Source organism: Sarcophilus harrisii, chromosome 1, assembly GCF_902635505.1.
Source record: "Sarcophilus harrisii chromosome 1, mSarHar1.11, whole genome shotgun sequence".
Classification (NCBI taxonomy): domain Eukaryota; kingdom Metazoa; phylum Chordata; class Mammalia; order Dasyuromorphia; family Dasyuridae; genus Sarcophilus; species Sarcophilus harrisii.
In genome coordinates, this window is record NC_045426.1 from 99,980,445 (window position 1) to 99,998,773 (window position 18,329).

Here is an 18,329-nt window from a genome sequence, read left to right on the forward strand (position 1 = left end):
CCTTTGATAGCTAGATAAATATTGACTAAGAGTATCTATTAAAAAAAGGTGTTGGGCTCTCTCTGGGAGATTTTCTCCCTCCTCCTGTTTCAGTCACTTTACCTGAGTGAATTGGATTCTGTTGTTTCTCTCAGTAGGAGCTGCCAACCTAATGACGCAGCGCAGTAGTTTTCAGCAGGAGGCCTTGCCTCGTGTGGCAGATCCGACCTGAGACAATTCAGGTCTCATTTAAGCTAAAGCCAATATTTTCTAACTTGTTTTAAAGTTAAACGGATTTGTAAAAAAATAACAATAACAATAATAACAATTTGATAATACCATTACAAGTGGCAAGCCCCAATTTAATATATCAGATAAAATATACTTTCTGCTTCTCTTTCAAGCATTTCAAGGATGAGAACAGAAGCTTTCTAGTCTTGATTGTCCTGACATCATGATCCAAATGGTAGCTCGCTCTTTGTTTTTCAACTGTACTGGTTTGTTTTTCAGACATTAAAGATGTCTGTGGCAAGAGGTTCAATGCTTTAACTGAAAAAGAAATACATGGAGTTTGGAAAATTAATGCCCCAAGGACATTAGAATCAGAGAATATATCTCCACATCCTCCAGGAACCACCAAGCCAAGGTCATAGACCAAAGTACTTTGCAGGGATAATCACAAAAATGATCAAATATCATGTCTCTTTCATAGGATAAGCAGTGTTGGGCAATGGGAAGAGCCCTGGATTTGGAATCGAAGAAAGTGGGGTCTGGTTCTTAACTCTCATTTAGTTCCTATGTGATTTTAGGGAAAATACTTAATCTCTCTAAGTCCTCCTCTGTAAAATGAGACTTTAAATTAGATGATCTCTAAATTCTCTCAGAGCTCTAAATGCAAAATTCTATGATTGTAATTATAGTAAATAATTGGCCCTCCCTATAACACCAGCTAGCTGTTGCAGGGGATAGCGTGCCAGGCCTGGTGTGAGGAAGATTGCTACTTCTGAGTTCAAATCTGGCCTCAGACACTTATTAGTTGTATGACCCTTAGCAAGCCTCAGTTTTCTTATCTGTAGGGGAAAAAAGAGCTTTAAAAAGGAAATGACAAAACTCTCCAATATCTTTCCCTAGAAAACTCCAAATGGAGTCATGAAAAGTTGGACACAATTGGAAAAATAACTGAATAAAATAATGGCTAAATTATTACTATTAGGAAAAGATTGAATTAAGTACTTTTAAAATACAAAGAAGATAGTAGAAAGTCAGACTCAGGGTTGGAAAGGAACACAAAGGTCATCCCTAGTCCATTTATGCTTGAGCAGGAGTCCTCTAACAAAGGTAAATGAGTAATTATCTAGTCTCTACATGAATACTTCCACCGATTGGAAATTCACCTTCCCCTTTCCCCAGGCAGATCTAATCATTTGGAAGTTCTTAATAGTGTGTTAAACTAAACTTACTTATAACTTCCTTTCATTCTTTCAATTTCTTCCTTCTGGGGCCAAGTAGAGCAAGTTTAGTACCTGTTCCTCATAATAGTCATTTTAATATTTGAAGATTCTTCTCTCCCCATCTACCCTGTGTCATATCTTATAAGTTTAGTTTTTTCAGCATGTATATGTTTGTATACATATACATACACACAGATATATTTGTTATTGTCATATTTTCAGTCATGTCCAACTCTTCTGGACCACCATTTGGGGGTTTTCTTGACAAAGATACTGGAGTGATTTGTCATTTTCTTTTCAAAGTTCTTTTAAAGAAAACAGATGAGGAAACTAAGGTCAACAGGTTTAAATGACTTGCCTAAAATTACAGCTAGTGTCTGAGACCAGATCTGAATTCAGGAAGATGAATCTTTCTGACTCTAAATCCAACACTCTATCTTTTATGACACTTATCTGCCACATATACATAAACATATACATATATATACATATGTGTACATAGGCATATATCTGTAATGAGACTCGTCTTCCTACTTCATCCAGTTTGAAAGAACAGTAGCCACTTAGAGATCTGCAGACTCAGGCTCCTGAGTAGCAGGGACAGGTATGTATTAACAAGCTGACTTCAACCAATCTTTATATAATTTATTTTAATTAAATTTTAATCATTTTTAGGGCTACCTTCTCTGTCCCTTCCCCATAATGTCCCTCCCAAAATGTGTTCAGAATTTAATGCTTTATTTCAATTATGGTTTGATTGGGACAGAATGCATCATTTTCCTGATGTCATTAGTTCTCTTCAAAAATGAAAGATCAATAAGAACAACAACAATATTTCTATTAATGCAGTTTATGTTTATACTGACTTCTGAGGATCCTTTTTTCCCCCACAATGTTGATTGATATTGAGTTTTCAGTCAATTAAAATTCCCAATTGGGTATAGGTACATATATCCATAGTGTTATATAATATGTTCGGTTTTACAAAATGTTGTAAATACTTGACATCTTTGGACTCTTACAACTCTAGAGCAGGCTATTTAGAGAGCTGGTTGTTAAAATATGACTATTTACAACTGACAAATTGATAAATGCTACAAATCAGGGCTTGGTGTGTTGTTCTATTGATTTTCTAGGCTTAAGAAAATAGGGAGAAAAATATGAATAATGCTAATTAAACTTAAAAGTGTGCCCATTCCTCTTCCACCCCAACTTCCAAACAGTTATTAAATATTTATCAGCACACTGCTTCCTGGGAGAATCATAATTCAACTCTAGGTATGTTTAACTACTTTATAGATAAGATTAAGACTTCAAGAGGCAAAAAGACTTGACACTGTCACATAGCTTAGGAGTATCAGAGGAAAGATTCAAAGTCTGGCCTTTCCTTATTCTATTTATTAGAACATGCTTTGCAATATTAGATCTTCAATTCTGCTGTCCTGATCTGTAGTTCCCAGAAGGATGTGGAGGAGTTTTAAAATTAGACCTCACATAACATTCCTTTGGCTTCCCTCAATGAATATGGCCTAAAATATTGTATATTAAAGTTATCTGTGTTTGTCTATTATTTTTTCTTAGATTCTAAGCTTTAGGTCAAGTCTCTTGGCTCATTTAAATTTTATATTTTCAGTACTTGCAGAGTGCACTCCATATAGTAGGAATTTAATAAGTGTTTATCAAGTTAAATTGAAACATTTAAGTTTTAAACTTGGAGAAGGATGAGGACACACAGAGGGATATAAAAGGAAGGTATTATGTACCGAGTCATGGCCATTGTGCCAATTAGTACTTGAACTTTTACAGGAGTTTTTAAAAAATGACTGCACATATACACACACAAAGGACAAGCTAGCACCCCTTCCAGTGTTCTGCTAGTCCACTTGCAGGAATATGAGACAGTAGCCTCAAGCTTTAACAGCATCTTGGGGGAAGAACAATAGAAAAGGATTCTGTCTGTCCCCTTGGAACAGAATGGGGCATCAGGAAACACCCACCTGCTTTCCATAAATCATTAGATGTCCTGGTAAGTGAATATCAGCAAGGCTGGGTTATATGATACAGTCATTATGTGCACTGTATACTCATTAACGTGGGGGCTTTGGGATAGGCAGATGGATTGTACACCACTGTGTCCATTTACAACTCTTCCTAAATGACTCATAATAAATCACAGTGTTTATTATTCGCATGGGTTGGTTGATAGAACACTGAACAGGGAATTAGAGGGACCTTTCTTCAAGGAGGAAGGTAATAGGAAGGGGATGGTGATTTCATGAGAAAACATCTAGAAAGCATTTTGATTCTCTTCTCTCTCCCACTAAAGATGCCCCACTAAGCACCTTCAAGGAATTATGTGAGAATTTGGGATAATGCCTCTAAGTAGTGATTTCAAAGTGCCATGTTATGAGTAAAATGGAACTATTAGAAAGAAAAAAAATCCTTAGAATTTTAGAGTTTAAAGGGAACATCTTGTCCAGTTCTTAATTTTACCAAGAAGGAAAGAGAGAGTACAGATTAAGCAATCTGCCCAACTCACAAAAGTATATGTATATATATATATATATATATATATATATATATATATATATATATAAGAGTTGGGACTAGAACCCAGATCCTTTGACTTAGATATATATGTGTCTCTCTCTCTCTCTCTCTCTCTCTCTCTCTCTCTCTCTCTCTCTCTCTTTCTCTCTCTGTGTCTCCCTCCCTTCTTCCTCTTTCTACTTTTCTTGTTCCTCCTCTCCTTCTCTTCTTCTTGTTTGTCTCCTCTCTCTCCTTTTTCCCAAAGCTCCCTTCCCTCTCTTCTTTATTCTTTCCTGATCTCTCTCCTTTTTATTATTTTTCTGTCCCTTTTCTGTCTCTCCTCTCCCTTCTTCCTTTTTTGCCCTTCCTTTTAAAAGTTTAAGACCTCCTGTTTTTAACATCATTTCTGAATGTCTATTCATTACCCCCAGACCTACACAAATACCACTCCTCTCAAACAATTTTCTCTATTAAAAAAAGAAAGAAAAAGAGCCAAGTAAAATCAACATTTTTTACTTCATTTGCAAAGATATGTTATATTCTAGTCTTTAACTCTCCAGCATAAGACAGGAGATGCATTTCCTCATATCTTCTTTGAGTCCATGATGTCCTTCTCATTGCAGTATATGACCTCTTTCCCCTAAAATATTCAACTTTATCAATAATGTTGTAAGTGGAATCCTTTAAGATAATGTAAAAGAAGTGATAACTTGGTTGTTGAGTTTCCTAAGGAGGGGCATATCAGCCATAGCTAATATTATAAGATATCCATGGGACCTCAGAACTAGAAAATAATCTTAGGGATTATTTAGCCCAATTCCTTTGTATTGCAGATATAAAAGCTGCTTACTCTATGGGGAAGGGTTATAAATATGGAGCATCTTTATAGTAATTCTGTAACCCCTTTCCAGAAGCAATGTTACACAGAGAAGGAAAGTGAAACCAAGAGAAACTAAGGCTTGTCCATGTTGGGGTGGTTGTATGGCCTGGACTGTGCTTAAGCACTAAGTATAGAAAGAAAGGCAAAGTTACAGTATCTGTTCTTAGAAAGCTCTCAGTCTAATAGTACAGACAATAACAAACTATATAGCTGAGATTGGAATAAAATTCATTCTCCACACAGTTGACAGTGATTTTCCTAAGGCCCAGGTCTAACTATGTCATTACTCTACTCAATAAATTATAGGTACAACCTATTATCCCTAAGATCACATAGAAAGTCCTCTGTTCTATAAAGCACTCACTACCTTTTCAGCCTTATTAGACATCATTGTCCCTAGAATACAGTTAAATGGACCTTCTTATTGCTCTTTCTATGCGCCATTCCCTCTACCTCCCTGTGCCTTCTTAGCTAGCATAAATGGAATTCTATACTCATCATCTCTACCCCATCCTTCTCCCTCATTTCCTCAAGCACCATTTACATGAGGTCTTCCTGGTCCTAGTAAAATAACAAAAATGGTTCAAACAAAACATTCTCCCCCCAAACCTGCAGATCCCATTCTCACAAATTGAGAGACTGTGAGATGGAAAATGGGGCATAGAGTTAAAATACCATGGTAATGAGGCACAAATGAAGGGAACATCTGTGGTCAATGCAACTCAGCTTCTGAACTGTTTGCCCTCCGTTGCTTTTCTTCTGGATGACAGGGACTATCCTGCAGGATATTCACAAAGTTTACTGCTGGTTATCTGTCCTCTCCCCCACCTCCAGCAACAGGCTCTGCCCCCATGCTCGTGCCCTTTCAGAAGGAACAAAACTCTTTAGCCCATGATTGGCAGAAGGCTCTGCTCCCTTGGGGCCTCATCTTTGGGATTTGATACTGCCCTGGCAGAAGGGGAGAGAACGGAGGTCTCCTTAGTCAACACACATTTATCAGGCATCTATTATGTGCCAGGGACTATGCCATGCTAAGTTCATGCCCTCAAAGACTTCACAGAGGGGGAGACCGCAAGCAATGATATTGTTCCAGCAATACATAAGATAAAACTTGGAGATGATCATCAGAAGGAAGACAGAAGTACTGAGGGGTGATGGAGGATGTCTGAGAAACAGCCAAGAGGCCAAAGTCACTGAATCAAGTATGTGTGGGAAGAACAAGATAGAAGGCTGGAAAGAGAGGAGAGGAACAAGTTATTAAGTGTTTTGGAAGCCAGAGGATTTTATATTTGATCCTAGAGGTGAAAGGGGACCAGTGGAGTAATAAACTCATAAATAGACTGATGACATGATCAGACTTGAGTTTTAGCAAGATCAATTTAACAGCTTAGAGAAGTGTGGATATGAGTGGCCTGAGATGGGGGCCTGTACCTGGGGCAGGTAGTAAACATGTTTTTGGAGGTAAAATCACCAGGATTGGGTAATGGATTGGATATGGGGAGGGTTAAGTCCAGGATGACTTTTAGGTTGTGAACCTGGATGACTGGAAGGATGGTAATGGACTTTGGACAACTATTCCTGGTCCTATGCTGGGCCTCATCAGAAAAAGACCTCCTTCTCCCTCATGGGGACTAGGCATTTCCCAAATCTATACTTCTACAAGGTCACAATCAAGCAATAATCTAAGAGTGTTGCAATTCAGGATTGTTCAGGTATTGTTTCTTTCTTTCTCTCTTTCTTTTTCTCTCTCTTTCTCTCTCTTTCTCTTTCTTTCTTTCTCTCTCTCTCTCTTTCTTTCTTTCTTTCTTTCTTTCTTTCTTTCTTTCTTTCTTTCTTTCTCTCTCTCTCTCTCTTTGATCCAGCAGTGTTACTACTGGGATTATATCCCAAAGAGATTATAAAGAAGGGAAAGGGACCTGTATGTGCACGAATGTTTGTGGCAGCCCTTTTTGTAGTGGCTAAAAACTGGAAACTGAATGGATGTCCATCAGTTGGAGAATGGCTGAATAAATTGTGGTATATGAATATTATGGAATATTACTGTTCTGTAAGAAATGACCAACAGGATGATTTCAGAAAGGCCTGGAGAGACTTACACGAACTGATGCTGAGTGAAATGAGCAGGACCAGGAGATCATTATATACTTCAACAACAATACTATATGATGACCAGTTCTGATGGACCAGGCCATCCTCAGCAACGAGATCAACCAAATCATTTCCAATGGAGCAGTAATGAACTGATCCAGCTATACCCAGAAAAAGAACTCTGGGAGATGACTAAAAACCATTACATTGAATTCCCAGTCCCTATATTTATGCACCCCTGCATTTTTGATTTCCTTCACAAGCTAATTGTACAATATTTCAGAGTCTGATTCTTTTTGTACAGCAAAATAACGTTTTGGTCATGTATACTTATTGTGTATCTAATTTATATTTTAATATATTTAACATCTACTGGTCATCCTACCATCTAGGGGAGGGGGTGGGTGGGTAAGAGGTGAAAAACTGGAACAAGAGGTTTGGCAATTGTTAATGCTGTAAAGTTACCCATGCATATATCCTGTAAATAAAAGGCTATTAAATAAATTTTAAAAAATAAAAAAAAAATAAAAAAAAATTCTGGTGTGCTTCAGTAAGTCTATGCAAATTAATGATTGATAAAAAAAAGATACTCTTTGCCTAGGGTGTAAATTCATTATTTCTTCTTTCATTTCCTTTTCTGGGAAGCTACTCCAAGTCTCTGTTGATATCCTTTTTGGAATGGAATGATTCTGTCACCAATCTAAAGTCTTGCCCATTATGACCTACACATTTGCTAAAGTCTAAAAGGGAACATACTTTTACATGCACATGCCTATATATATTCTATATACACATATATACATATACATATCATAAATATTTGTAAAGTACTTAGCACAGGAACTGGCACATATCAGGTGCTTAATCAATGCTTGTTCCCAGATTTGAACCTTCCCTAAGATTAAGGTTGTGTTTCACTTTTGTGTCTGGATTCTCAGAGTCTAGCACCATATCTGACCCATAGTGACATTATTGTTGAATTGTGTCTGTTTCTGTGACCCAGTGGACCATAGCAAGCCTTTCCAAGATCATATCTTTTAGCATTTTAATACTGTTCACGGGGTTTTCTTGGCAAAGCTACCAGAGTGGTTTGCTATTTCCATCTTCAGTAGATCATTTTCTGTCAGAACTCTTCACTATGACCTGTCCATTTTGTGCAATGCTGTCCCACATAGCTCATAGTTTCATTGAAATACTCTCCCTTAGCCACAACTAAGCCATGATCCAGGAGGGACCACAGTAGGTTCTTAATAAAGGCTAACTGAAGAGCTCCCTTCTGTGTCCAAATTCAACGCATCTTCTACTATACCACACTTACTCTTTATATTTCCACATAGGAAAGAATAACAGGGTGCTCTGGCGTGTATTGCTTTTATCCTTTGGAAATCTGGCAGATCTGAAATGAAATAGAATTCCATTAGCATTATAATTTTTCCTGGCATGCTGGGAGTGGGGGGTGGGGAGGAGGTGGAGAGGCATAAAGTTGAACATGAGTTATGAGATCTGTTTCTAAACAAAGACACTCACAGCATAGTTACATCAGTAACTGCTGTTCATCAACTAGAAGTATTCTCAGGTAGAAGGAATTGAGCAAAACCTTTACCTAAACTGTCTCAAATGGATGGTATAAAAAGTATTTTCTCCTCTTCCCAAATAACAAATCTCTCATAATAACTGAGAGAATGAGATATAATAATTTAATAATAACTTTTAGTGCCACTCCAGAGACATTTCTGTTGCTTTATTTGACTTTTAAATTGGGCAAAGCATTTAAGTTTCCAAATTTCCCATTCTGCAACAAAGCAGAGAGGAGGAGGGGAGACAGAGAATGAGATTCCATCTTCATAGTTGGGCAAAGACTCTTCCTCCATCTGTGCAGCTCCTGAGCTAGTTAAGAATAAGGATATGCACTGGCATGGTGGCTGTTCACAAAGTGTACCATATTACATTTAAGAGGGTACTCACTCTTCCCCAGCCAGGACTGGAAGCAATCTGGCAAGCTGGACCCAATCCTCAGACTTTCTCTCCTGTCCCTGAGGAATAGACACAGACAACCCTTTCATTACCTTTCCCCTTCTCTCTCCAGGCACCCTGCTTTCTCAAGCCTATCAAGAGAAGACCATCTTTTCAGACAAACACCAAAGACACAGAGACACATCAACTCATAGAAAAGAAGACCAAAGGAGATTTAAAAAGATCACAAACAAAGAAACTGAGAAGTAATAAACAGAGGAGCCAGGGTTCCCAATGTTGCATATGTTTTCTACACTTAGACATACATAGAATCTTTATTCTCTAACAACCTTCCCAGCAAAATGTAGAGGGGCAATGGATCAGTGAGAGATAGGGAAGATAATCAGATCACTGACATCACACAAGCTTGGGAGAAATCCCTAAACTTCATTAATATATCTCTGCATTAAGTCCTTCCTGTAAGAATAATAATATATTAAGAATAATAATTGATGAAGACGCTGTCTTAGATGTGGAACATTTAAGAGTTGTTGGCCTGCTGGTACCTTTGCTTAGGAGGTCTTTGAACTTCAAATCCAATGTTCTTTCCATTGCAGAGTATTGCCTCTCCTGCATTATTAAACTATAAACATCTTGAGGGCAGGGATTTCCCCTCTTCACCCCCATCTCCTCCCTGCCCCCCCCCCCCTGCCCCGGCCATTTCTTGCTTAATAGAATGTTTCAATTTCTATTCTATCATAACAATTAGTTTTTGAGTTGAATTGAGGTAAAGTATTTACATATTAAATTGTAACATGTGTAGCACCAGTAACTACTCTGTTAATTCCCCAACAGAGACAAAAATGATGGATGAACATGCAGAATAGGCAGCTGAGAAAACAGAATCAAGAAAGAAAATTCCAATTTTGTCATTCTAATTCTGAACAATGAAATAAAATAAAATACCAACATGGATATGTTCAACAGGCAAAGAATTTAATGACATCAGAAGTGAAAAACTTTCTAAGAGCTTGGTTACTGTATGACCAAAGACTAAGTCCAGATGGTAAGGAGGAGGCATTTTCAAAACACATAAAGGCATATAAGGGACTATGTAAACTTAAATTAGAAGTATATACCCAATGTCTTTATGAGCAATATTTTAATTTTTTTTTTATTTATTTATTAAAGCTTTTTATTTTCAAAAATTGTGCATGGAAAATTGTTCAACATTAACCCTTGCAAAACCTAGTGTTCCAATTTCCTCCTCTTCCTCCCACCCCTTCCCCTACATGGCAAGCAATCCAATATATATTAAATATGGTAAAAATATGTTATATCAAATATATCCATACATATTTATATAAATATCTTACTGCAAAGAAAAATCAAATAAAAAACTAAGAAAAAATGAGAAAGAAAATTAAATGCAAGCAAACAACAACAAAAAGAGTAAAAATGCTATTTTGTGATCCACATTCAGTTCCCACAATTCCCACAATTAGGATGTAAATGGTTCTCTTCATCACAAGATCATTGGAACTGACCTGAACCATTTCATTGTTGAAAAGAACCACATCCATCAGAATCAATCATCATATAATCTTGTTGTTGCCACATATAATGATCTCCTGGTTCTGCTCATTTCACTTAGCATCAGTTCATGTAAGTCTCTCCAGGCGTCTCTGAAATCATCCTGCTGATTGTTTCTTTTAGAACAATAATATTCTATAACATTCATGTACCATAACTTATTAGCTATTCTCCATCTTCTCCAGGTTCCAGTTTCTTGCTACTGCAAAAAGGGCTGCTACAAACATTTTTGCATATGTGAGTCCCATTCCTCCCTTTAACATCTCTTTGGGATAAAAGCCTAATAGAAACACTGCTGGATCAAAGGGTATGCACATTTAATAGCCCTTTGGGCTAGTTCAAAATTGCTCTCCAGAAAGGTTGGATCCATTCACAACTCCACCAACAACAACGTATTAGTGCCCCAGTTTCCCCCATCTCTCCCAATATTCATCATTATCTTTTACTGTCATTTTAGCTGATTTGAGAGGTACGTAGTGGTACCTCAGAGTTGTCTGAATTTGCATTTCTCTGATCAATAGTGATCTAGAGCACCCTCTCATATGACTAGAAATGGTTTTAATTTCTTCATCAGAAAACTGTTTGTTCATATCCTTTGACCATTTATCAATTGGATAATGGCTTGAATTCTTGTAAATTTGAATTATTCCTCTACATATATTTTAGAAATAAAGCCTTTATCAGAACCTTTGAATATAAAAATGTTTTCCAATTTATTGCTTCCTTTCTAATCTTGTTTGCTTTAGTTTTGTTTGTGCAAAACCTTTTTAACTTAATATAATCCAAATTATCCATTTTGTGTTCAATAATGAACTCTAGCTCTTTTTTGGCTACAAATTCCTGCCTTCTCTACAGATCTGAGAGGTAAACTATCCTTTGTTCTAATTTGCTTATAATATATGAGCAATATTTTAAAAAAATGTCCAGTTGATTGAATTTTTTGGGTGATTTATAGTGATAATTACTTATTGAATTTGTTTCAAGGAATTGAAGAGTAATTTACAATCTGCCCCAAAATACAAAAACACAATAATGGGAATAATGGTGGAAGCTGACCAGAAAGAGGTTTTATCCCAATTATTTCCATGATATTTATGTTAATGACTTTTAGCAACCTATCAGGCAAGTGCATGCTGGGAGTTTTCTCTTTTCCCCCCTGGAACCTTTTATTTTTCAGTTTTGTCTGATTCTTCCAGATCTATGTTTTTGTTTGTTTGCTTGCTTGTTTGGCAAAGATACCAGAGTAGTTGTCCTTTCCTTCTCTAGCTCATTTTATAGATGAGGAAATTAGGCAAACAGGGTTAAATGATCCTAAGCATCACATAACTAATAAGTGTCTGACAGATTTGAACTTAGAAAGAAGTCTTCTTGATTCCTGGCCCAGTTCTATCTGCTGCATCACCTAAGCTACCCTCTCTCATAGAATGCATAAGGAGTCACATTCTCAGAGATGGGAGAGATCCTAAAGGTCAATGATCCCAGCCTGGACGATTTTTTTTTTAACCAATTGCTCAAAGTTTTATTGCCAAACATACTAAAAATGTAAGTTTTAAATAAAAAAAATCTTGATGTTCAAAGTCAGTTACATCTTAACACAAAATGGTTAATGTGAAAGAAAAATCTCTTAGTTAATTTCTCACATGAAAGGTTGTGGCTACCACATACCTTGACAGCAAATCTTGATTATTGTGCCTATACCCTTATGATGGGCTTTCCTTATATTTTCAATGGATCACCAACTAGCAGACTAGTAGGAGATGTTTATTTCTTAGTGGAGTCATGGAGTGCTTTTAATTATAGTAGTCTAATATTTGTGGATTCCTTTGGATAATGTAAATATTAACTGAAGGATAATCGTAAAAAATGAGTTTTAAAATTCACAGAAAGGTTTTTCTTTGCAAAAATAACAGTGAGTCCAAGATTCAGATTCTCCTGCTCCTGACAGTAATAAGAAAATGGAATTAAATTATTTGTCTAAAAGGAAGAAAAGATTAGGTCTTAGAGGGATAGGGATAACACTGATTATTTAAAAAAACTTAGTTCATTGTTTGGTCTGAATCAAGTAATACCATGGTATGTTCTTTCCAAAGTTGATTTGTTGAATAATAGCACAAAGGAAAGAAAGGTTTTTCAAGCCTAAAAAACAATATTCAGAATTGTAAAATAAACTGATCAACTTTTTTCCAATAAAAATCATTGGAAGTAAAAATTCAAAGAAATCTTCTTATAAAGTATTTGTAAATTGAAAAAAAATCACTTATGAAAGTTTTCTTATTAATTATGCTTTAAAGGTATTGTCAGCAAGAAACCACTTCTTTGACAACAACCAAATAACAAAAACAATAAAAAACAATTGGAGTCAGGCCCCTCCCTATATCTTTTAGTTATATCTTCAATTACAAAGACAGAAAAATATAGTATTAAATGATAAAGAAAAAGTCACACTATCTTTAATTTTTTATGCTATATTATTGCTACTTATGTGTTGATTATGATATATTATTGCTACAATACTTATGTATTGATCTTTAAATACTATTTTATAACATATGCATAAATTTTATTTCATTGATGTAGATTTTTTTCTTCAAATATACAAATTAGAAATAATCCATAGAATGTTCACTCATTCATATACTTCCTTAACTTTGTCATGGAAGTCTAGTCCACATGTTGAGTTTCTTGCTTCTTATTGGCATGAGGATGGCCTCGAAGCTCATGGTCTGGCCAATTTTTGTACATGACTACTCCATCCCTTTTCATCATACATTTCTTTGATGACATATTTTACTTCATGTCTTTATAGCTCTTGATCTTCTCTGTGTAATACTCATCTTAATTCTTTGGAGATTCTAGTGTTTTGTTACGTACAGTCATATAACAATACCAATAGGGAAAAAAATGAAAATTTTAAAGAATATATTACTGCCTATTAAATATTTTAATAAACAAATGTCTATGTACAACTTGAACTAAACTCCATCTTTTAAGCCTCATTTTGGTGGGGTAGAGGTGACTTTGAGTTCTCAAAGATAAATTGCCATGGAATGTGAACTTTTGATTGATTCCAGAGTCTCAGAATGCTGACTATACAATATGCTCTGGATCTGAGATACAAGAACTTCACATACTTAGAAAATATGGAGACTTATCAATAAAAATATGACCATTAGGTGATAAAATCTTGAAGAGTTTGAATATGAGGCAGTTGTGATCCATGTGGTTGGAGAGTGGAGCTGTGTAAAATGAAATCACACTTCTTTAAAGTGTTAAAACATGATGCAAATATATGTCATATATAAATCATTCATATTTTATCCATATATTGTATGTTTGGGTACATATTTATACATATATTTGTATATAAGAAGTAATGTGATCTTTGAGTCAGGGAAGACTTGAGTTGAAGTCCTGCTTTTTTGTGCTTCCTGGCCATGTGGCCCTATTATAATGTCATTTTAACCCATTAGTATCTTGGTTAACTCTTTCTACCCTAAGTCAGAGAATGGCAGATGGATCAGCATTCATAAAATGAGTTTCTTCACCACAGAGTTCCTTATACTGGTAAAAGAATAGTTCTGGATCAGAGAAAAATCTTTTTTTCATCATCTATACACAGATTTCCCCCCCAAGAACATTTAAGGATAAAACTAGAAGGATAACAAACACAATTCTAAGCACACAAATAGTAAAGCTCTGTCAAGTTTTCATTTTACTTTCGTCACAAAGTAATTTCTTATTCTATTACAATAGAGACACTTGATTTGGACTTCTTTGCTAAACGTCCTCTATGACAGTAGCAATCATCTTTGGTCATCAACAACTAAATTAATATTTTTACATGGTCTAAGAATTTTCTGATTCTTAGTACTCTCTCTAAATTGTGAAATGCCAAGAGCTTGAGGGAGAAGGGAATGAAAATCACAGACTTAATTACTACTAACAAAAATTAAGTGATATCCATAATTACCAACATATATACCTATTTTCCCATGTCTACAAAATCTTTATGAAAATAAGCTAAATATAATTTAGGACATCAATACTTTCATATATATTATTCTATAACATATTATTTCTTGACAGTTAGACAGTTGAGAGTGCAAGACCATGATTATTGTCTGTGGGTTATAAAAGAAAAAGAAAACAAGGGCATTTGACTCAGTAGAGCAAAACAGCAACTTAAAGGGTCACTCATCTCTGTGAGGAGAATTTAGAAGATTCTTTGAAAGTACAAATGAGATGGCTTTGCTCAACAACACCAATTACTAATGTCAAGGAAGGCAGAAGCCTGGAAGGTATATGCTTTCCACAGAAGCTCGCCACTATCATGAAGGATTTCCAAATGCGAGAGATTCCCAAAGATGTTAAGGGCCTTCAAATATACCTTTCTGTGGATGACATTGTATAAACTCTAAAACATCAGATAGACCCTTGACACTAAGAAAATCAAAAAGTGTTCTGCCTAATTATCCAAACAAGAAAACTCAAATAAATGGAAATTATAATAAATAATGGAATATAATGGAAAATCTACAGACACCAGCTGTGGTGGTGTATACCTATAATCCCAGGTACTATGAATACTAAGGCTGGCTCAGGAGTACACACAGTGAGCCCCTGGCAACCTGAACATACCAGATTGCTTAAGAATGGGTAAACCAACCCAAGTCTAAAAATAAAGCAAATTTAAGCAATCAGTAGCAGGATTAGAGCTTTAAGCAGCTCCTATATTTCCTGTCTAGGTAAGATGGGGAAGCACAGTCTAAGATAAGAAAAGAAGAAAAGAAAAAAAAAAGGAAAAGAAAATGAAAGAAAAGAAAAACTATATATAATATACATGTATGTTAGTATATACATACATGCAGATTTGCATTGTCTTTGAGAAATTGCACATTACTGAGCTACCTCTGAAAAAAAGGTCTAGCTCCTCAATATTCCTACATGACAGTTTCAGAGGGAAGCAGTTATAAATGATTCAATTAATACATTTTTTTCCTCCTCATTATCTCTAAGAATTCCCCATTCTGATGTTTATTGTGGTTTGGAAGTGACCTTGGGATCTTGAAGATAAGTCAGTGTAGTAAAAAATTCAGATAGATTTTTACCATTTTGCAGAGATGTTAAATATGATTCTTGTAATAGACTGAGTCAGCTTTTTGAAGACCAGACTAGTTAAATGCTTATTACCAATAGTCTAGCCAGTCAGGTGTTAATTCTTTTTAATTCTGGTAATCCATAAAGTAAAATTACAAAATGGCCTTCAGGTAAAGGGGCAGTATGGTGTTAAGCATCACACTATTTTAGACTAACTATAAATTTTAATGTAGCTACTGGTACCTAAATGTGAGAAATTTGTCCAAAGACCAATAAGTGGATGTATTGCTGAAGGAACTGAATGGTATCAATTTTGACATTGTGGCTAGAACTGAGATCTGAAGATAGAAAAAGTGGAAGGACAGGCCACAACTTCCCCTTGTACTGAGAAATAAAGAAATTTGCAGAATTGGTTTTTATCTGGTATCTGAAGGGAACAAGCAGCATCATTTCATGCACTATTTGGTAATGTATTGCCCGGTTCATGATAAGTAATTTCAAAAAGACCATGCTAAAAAGAATTTCAATTTTTGCACTAGCATCCACTGCAGATGATGATGAGGTAGAGAAATTTCACAAAGAACTTGATAAGACCCTCCAAGGTATTATAGCACTCTTTGATGCTCAGTGAATTCAATACAAGGATTAGAATAGGGAATATTCTAAGAATGGTGAAAAATAATTTGGAAACTATGAACCAACAATAAGAATGAGAAAAGTCAGAGATTTATAAACTAAACAGAAGATTTATGCCTATACATTAGAAATATTTTCTTTTTTCTTTTTTATTTTCATTTATTTTTGCACTTAGTAGTATTTTATTTTTTTCAAATTACATTTAAAGATATTTAAAGGTAGTTTTCAAGATTAATTTCTGTAAGATTTTGAGTTCCAAGTTGTTCTCCCTTCTTCTTTTTCCTCCCCCATCCCCAAGACATCAAGCAATCTTATGTAGGCTATCCATGTACAATGATGTTAAACATATTTCCATATTAGTCGTGTTGTAGAAGAAGAATCAGAACAAAGGAGAAAAACAAGAAGAAAGAAAAAAACCAAGAAACAAATTTTTTAAAAAGTCAAAATAATATTCTTAAATTGGCATTCAGACTCCATAGTTCTTTCTCTGGATATGGATGGCATTTTCCATCACAAATCTATTGGAACTGTCTGGAATCATTGTATTGCTGAGAAGAGCTAAGTCTATTATAGTTGACTACCACATAATGTTGCTGTTACTGTGTACTATATTCTCCTGGTTTTGCTCACTTCACCTAACATCAGTTCATGTAAGTCTTTTTAGGGTTCTCCATAAAAAATATTTTCTCCAAGTAAAAGATTAAAAAAGTGATAGACCTGGTGATTATTGAATAATATCACCAAAAAATGAAGTTGATATTAATGGATAGAAAACAACAGTAATATCTAGCTTTTATGTAAGGACTTCATTTGATTCCCATAACTTTGGAAAGAAGGTACTATTACTATCCCCATTATAGTTGAGAAAATGGAGGAAAACAGAGGTAAGGCGACTTGTTCAAATTTACAATGTTTAAGGTAAAGTTGACCTCAGATCTTGCTGTTTTCAGGACCAGTGCTCCCCACTGTGTTCCCAGCTGCCTAGGAAATAATTCACTACTGACATGGAAACCATTCCTAAATCGATTGCCTCTGTATAATCAAACCACTTACTTGTTAGAGCTAAGACTAAAATAAATATACCACTCTAAAACTTTAAAAACCATTGGGAAAAAATGAGGCAATTGAAATTAATTTATTTATTTTTAAAAGTTGCTAATAATGAAAAATGGGATGTGGTTGAAAGAAAGGCCATTAATACCAATTACAATAATTTCACAAGAAGTTCTAGATCTTTGAGCTCCAATTCCGCCTCAAATATCTAGTTGCTCTATGCCTTTGTGCTGTCTCAGTTTCCTCATCTATAAAATGGGGATAATAACATCATTTAATTTCCATGGTTGTTGAGAAGATAAAATGAGATAAGGAAGAAAGAAAAGAAGGAAGCATTTATTATGTACTTACTGTACATTACACTAAGCACTGAAGATATAAATAAAAGCAAAAAGGAAGATAGTCCCTGTACAGACATGCTAATGAAGGAACTGAATGGGGGAAGACAAGACATCAAAGGGAGTGTGGAGAAAGTACCTAGCCCTGGAAGATGATTTTGAAATCTAGAAAGTCAGGGAGAAGAAATCAGGTGGATAGACCTGGACCCCTCCCCAAAATGGAGGCTCTAGAAGGAACTTACCAGAGTACGAGTGGGAATGGGTCCTGCAGAGGAATATCCCAGGAGATTGTGAAGGAAGGTTAGTAGGATGTTCCAAGATAATATTGTAAAGTACTTTGCTAACTTTAAAGCGTTATATAAATGCTACTATTGTTATTGTTATATTTTTTATTGTTATTATTATCATCATAATGAAGAGACTAAAAAGAACCTACAAACCATTTTATCTAGTAAAGGCCTGACTCAACTCTCTAAAGGAAGAAATATGACAGCCGTGAGCACTATCTGTTAGGAAAAGTAACTCATTTGGATACTCTTACCTTATGGAGAAAGATAATTGTTCTTACATTGCCTCTCCCTGCAGGGAGACTTACTGATCTACAGGACTTTAGAGAGGTCATTTCATTTTCGTACTTCAGTTTCCTCATCTGTTAAAGGAGGGGTTGGATGTAGTCTGGGGCTGTGCTGACCTCATTGTTGTGTGCCTGTGAAACCTGGACAACATATCAGC